General features: G+C 32.3%; 1 long non-coding RNA gene and 1 pseudogene across 1 annotated transcript; one reads left to right on the forward strand and one right to left on the reverse strand.

Annotated features, from left to right (window-relative positions):
• Positions 1-3,105: 3,105 nt before the first annotated feature.
• LOC105110002 (uncharacterized) lies at positions 3,106-3,571 on the reverse strand. The gene is made up of 2 exons (XR_839386.1): positions 3,443-3,571; positions 3,106-3,390 (listed from the first exon to the last, which is right to left on the reverse strand). It is a non-coding gene; the product is annotated as an uncharacterized LOC105110002 (long non-coding RNA).
• On the forward strand, positions 3,318-4,393 carry LOC105110001 (protein NRT1/ PTR FAMILY 2.10-like; annotated as a pseudogene).
• Positions 4,394-5,624: the final 1,231 nt, after the last annotated feature.

Raw genomic sequence — 5,624 nt, forward strand, 5'->3', positions numbered from 1 at the left:
AAAGCAAGGCATAAACATTACAAAAAATACAAAAAGAGAAAGCAATAGCATGATCTTGATCTAGAAACCAAGATGCCTAAATGCATGGCAAATGCCTCCTTTTATAGGCCAAAATTGGGAACTATTGATTTGATGACTAATTGCTGAGTGGGTCGTCAACTCTTGACTTGGTGACAATCTTTATCTTTTTTTGTTTGTCCAAAACATCATCGATAATGTCAGAATTGGAACCATTTGAAACATAAAAGTTGTAGAAAATTGTCTTAGCTTTCTAGAAAAAAAATTGGAGGTCATTTGGACTTCTAAAACTCCAGATATGGGCCAAATACTGAACAATGTTCGGGCTGTAGGAGAGATTCAGACTTCTTTATTATTGCTACAATTTAAACTTAAAAATAAAATTATTAAATCTTGGGCTCCATATAAAAGTTGTAAGCCAATTACCGAGATCTATAGCTCCAAATATGACCCAATTACCGAATAGTGTTTCAGTTTGGACTGCACTAGCATCTCTTTTCTAAGTTTGGCCATCTCTTTATCATTTTAATTTCAGTTCTTAAACTCATCAATCAATTCTTTTATTTATGTGATAGGCCTGCATTTAAAATGAACATTTACCATAAATTAAAGGTATCTTATATTATTGATATGTTCTTATAAAAGATGCTTTAGTTAAGAAGTTATTGATACTTTAAGTACAAAATGATGATATAAAACCTTGATAAAAATATACTTTTAAGTACTAATCAATCGCTTCCAGTAAAATTTATGGGAATAGATGTTGCGAAATTAATCAAACCCTAAATCCCGTTATAATAATCTATCCTTTGCAATCCTTGGGGTGAATCTCGATATATTCATGAACGATCATCTATGACTTCTATCAAACCTCTATTAAATTATGATGACAACATGTATTAATTAACTATGTTAGGTAAACAAATTTGTAAAAATATTTGTTTACCTCAAGATTATCCAACAAACTAATTAAAGCTTCTCATAAATATTAAATATTCATTAAAAACGTCCATACAAATTTATACATATAAATTTACAGAAATTACAACTTCGTAATAACATTAATAAAAATTAAAACAGACCTATTAAACAAGCTATTAATTATTTCATCACAACATATATAATTCAGTAATTCAACAAAGTTTCAACAATTTACAAACATATATAATTTTATAAAATCTAAAACAAATCATAACAAACACAAAATTATACATTTAACTACTGCAAGTTTGTTTTAGAAATAACAATAAAATATGTACATATACTAACAAAATATATATATTATAAAAAATTGATATTTAAATGTTAAAAATAAAAAAAAGATAGATTTACTTACAAAAAATAATAAAATCCACAATAAATCATAACATGAATGCTATGACCACAAAACTTAAAGAAATATGACTTATGAGAAAATGGTGATTTTTTTTTGGGGGGGTTGGGGAGATGATTGTTTACAGTTTGAGAGGAAAGAGTTGGGATGAGAAAAAAAAAGGAGAAATAGGGGAGGAGAGGGTCGGGAGAGTGGTGATATATTAACTTTTGCTAATGGAATCACCGACGAATTTATTCTGTCGGTGATTCCGTTGGCAATTCTGACGGTAAATCGGTCACGTCACTTGATGGAGATCTCAGTTTGCATCCCTTAATTATTCTGTTGGTAAAATCGTGCGCAAAAATTTTCACATTAGCGAATCATTATTTTTTTTAAAATTTTATATATTCTGTCTGTAATCTTGTTGGTATATTTCGATTGGATTACAAATAAAAAAGTATCTGTTAGTAATTATCATTGTAAATTATCGATATAATTATTCCATCAATAATTTTATTGTTTTTAAATGAATTTCTAGTAGTATAACATATTAACTCTATAATAAAAGACCTTAGTAGTGAGGGTGAGGAAGGTTCCAATCCAAAAACCATCTTAAGGTTGCTATAGATTAAAAAAAATATTAAAAGGCATATTTCTATGAAGATTTCTAGGAAGTGAAAAATGCTATTTGAAGATTATAATAAAGTCTGAATGAAATGACTACCGATAAACTACGAGGAATAATATATGGATAATCACGTAAGAATCTTGGCTACGTACCTTGTCATATAGTGAAGGTTATGGTACTGTATCATTAAAAAACATGATGCCTTGTATGAATCCTGGTTACATTGTCACATAATGATGGTTGTGGGGCTCATAAAAGCAGTTATTCTTTTAAATAAAGTAGATCACCAAGCTAAAGTGAATATCTTACACTTTTATGGTTGATATTTTGAAAAAAATTAGAGAATTTTTTCATTATAGCCTTCTTTATTTTATGTTTATTGTTTTAATTCATTTGTTTTTACTTAATTTATAGTTTTCTTAATTGGTTAAACAAAGCTGAGAATTTCACATTTTATTTTACTCGCATGGGCTCCACTGGTGATTAAGTTTTGAATTATAAGTTTTCTTTGTTGGAAGGAAAAAACTAATAATAAGTAATATATTAAGCAAACTATCTCATATAGAGATCAACAACAAAAAGAACAGACATATCTTCGAAAGTTAGTTGCGAAAGAAAGGGAGAAAATTAGGATATGGACATAAGTCATAGAATGGTAGTTGGTGCCATGGATTCCCCATCTTTGAGGAGAGCCTCGTATTAGATACAAACACGACTATTCTTAGCTATGAACGGTCCTATTGATCTGCCTTTTCTCTACTTGTCTATTCTAGCTGCTCAAAATCAAAGCTTGTGACATTTTTTAATCAAATGATCAGCCCCTGTCGCCGGTCGTCGTCAAGCAGTAATACGTTAACATACGTACACACGGTGCTTTCTAATATCCACACGGTTCACGACACTAATACGTGCAGGAAATGAGACGTTTGAGAAGCTTGGCACAGTCGGCTCCTCAACAAATCTTGTTGTGTATCTGACTACAGTTTTCAACATGAAGGGTGGTTCATGTACTTGTTGCCGCTACAAAAGAAAACCCTTTCGGTCTGTGGTTGTGTGAGTTACAGTGTCAAGGCAGAGCTGCAAAAGACTCGGCAGCATACATTAATTATTTGATTGCCAATTACAGAATCAGAGATAATTTTTATTTTTCGTTTTGACTTTTAATACTCAATGATGACGACCACTGCAGGTATCTTGACAAAACTGCAATCATTACAGATGGAGATCAAATTAATTTGGATGGTTCAGCTACTAACCCATCGAAACTTTGTAGCATCCAACAAGTCGAGGAAGTGAAAGTGTTTGCTGAGGATATTTCCCATAGGGTAAACATCCATACTTTATCATATTCCCTTGATCCAGCAACAGACTTATGCAGTTTTCCAAGCCCTTCAGATGGATAGACGCCTGGGCACCAGTTTTGAGGTGCCTGCCGCAACGTACGTAATCTTTACATCCGGGCAGTAATAGTTTTGATGTGCCTGCCGCAACGTACGTAATCTTTACAATGATAACCCTCACCATCTGGATTCCCCTCTATGACCGAATCATTGTTCCGTTTCTTCAAAGGCTTACTGGCAAAGAAGGTGGACTAACATTGCTTCAAAGAATGGGAATTGGAATGGTTCTAGCAATGCTTTGTACGATCGTTTCGGGTTGGTAGAAGGAAACAGAAGGCACATTGCTTTAACAAGGCCAGCAATAGGCATTACAAGTAAAGGAGGCGCTATATCATCAATGTCTGCCATGTGGCTGATACCACAACTTTCACTCTCTGGACTTTCAGAGGGTTTCAATTATATTGCACAGATCGAGTTCTACTACAAGCAATTCCCAGAAAATATGAGGAGTATCGCTGGGTCATCCTTTTTCGCAGGTGCTGCTATCTCTAATTATCTAAGTGGTTTCCTAGTTACTTTAGTCCACCGCATTACTTCAGGGAGCAAAACTGGAGACTGGTTGGACGATGATCTTAACAAAGGGAAACTGGATTGCTTCTATTACATGATCGTTGGTCTGGGGATCCTCAACGTCGGCTATTTTCTTTTGTGTGCCAAATGGTATAGATATAAAGATGGTGATAATTCTACAGTGGAGATGGCTATAAAGGGATCGCAGAAGCATATTGTATGAATAGGAAAGCTTCAAGCCTTGAATGGAACTGGACCACGTACTGCCAGTAGCTTTCCTTCCCAGCATCAGCACGTCAAGGAGTTCATATAGAGAGAAGAGCAAGAGAAATGCAAGCACTATTCTCAATTAGAACCATAATATATCTCATGTATTATTGTCACCCTGTAAGGAGCACTGGCTATAAAACCGGCCATAAATATATATACTCGGGCTGACATTGTTAGCTAGCTTTGTTCCTATGAAGTATTTGGTTGTTTAAAATATCCATTGAATAAAAAAAAAAAACCCTTGCCATTCCACCCATCTTCTTATGCTAGACACTAAACCATTAGCCAATTAGTTTAAAACGGTTCTTCTGTAAAGAAAATTCTACCATCAACCATTAGCTAATTAGTTTGTTTTTTAAAAGGGTAAGAAGATGAAAACATTGTGCTATGTGTCTTATGTGTCTCTGTAAACCATGTTTTCGCCTTCTCTTTCATTTTTTTTTTTTAATAATGTGAGCATACAAGGTCATCATGAAAAGGATGTCATTTGGAGAAGACTATAAAATATGCAAGGAAGATCATTTTACACTTGCGTGACGATTTGAAATAAGACTAGTGGATGTAGTATTGAATCCAAAATACATCTACTATTAACTTGAATCCAAAATACATCTACTATTGACTTGTAGGTCTTACTTTTCACAAGCATGTGATATATTATCATTCATGCATTTATAGTGTTTGAATCAATTATTGCTTCTCACTTCATGTGTTTATTAGACGCTCCTTTTCTACTTCAGTCAATGGGTAACTAAATAAGAAAACAAATCTATTGATGGACAGTTTATCTATAGATTAATCCATCAGTTTGAATAAAATTCAATTGTCAAAAAAGAAGAAGAAGGGTTTCACATGTTAATAAACTATTTAAAGACAAGAAAAATAAAATAAAAGTTAGTAAAAGAAAACAAATGGTAGCCCTAAGTGTCCCAGAAAAAATAAAACCTCCTCAATAAAAATAAAAATACTATAAATCTGTATGCCACAAGTTTTTTTTAGCTTGTCCATGAGTAATAATGAGTAATTAAGTATTAGTTTTTCTTTTATATATTTTAAAAGTAAAGAATTCTTATATCTATATATTATGTCATTTTTATGTATTTTAAAAGTAAAGAATTCTTATATCTATATATTATGTCAAGAGGAAAGTCGTTGATCAAAGCATTCACATTATTGAAAGTGAAGCATTAATTTTTTTCTTAAAAGAACTATTTTTGTTGGGGTGTCCTATATATATGACTTGATTGTAGCTATATATTAATATGCGTATTAATTTGTGTGCGCACAGTTTTTAAAGAGATATAAGTATAACTACATCTTTATAGCTACACATTATTTTATCAAATAGGTTAGAGCTACTTTTTATTGAACAATCAATTAGGAAACTGAGATCAAAATTATTAAGAGACAAATCACTCATAAATTTGGATGACCAGAAACAATCATAAAATGGTTAAAGCTTGGTATTCATTAGGGAGGATGT

This window comes from Populus euphratica, unplaced genomic scaffold (assembly GCF_000495115.2).
Source record: "Populus euphratica unplaced genomic scaffold, PopEup_1.0 scaffold590.1, whole genome shotgun sequence".
Taxonomy (NCBI): Eukaryota; Viridiplantae; Streptophyta; class Magnoliopsida; order Malpighiales; family Salicaceae; genus Populus; species Populus euphratica.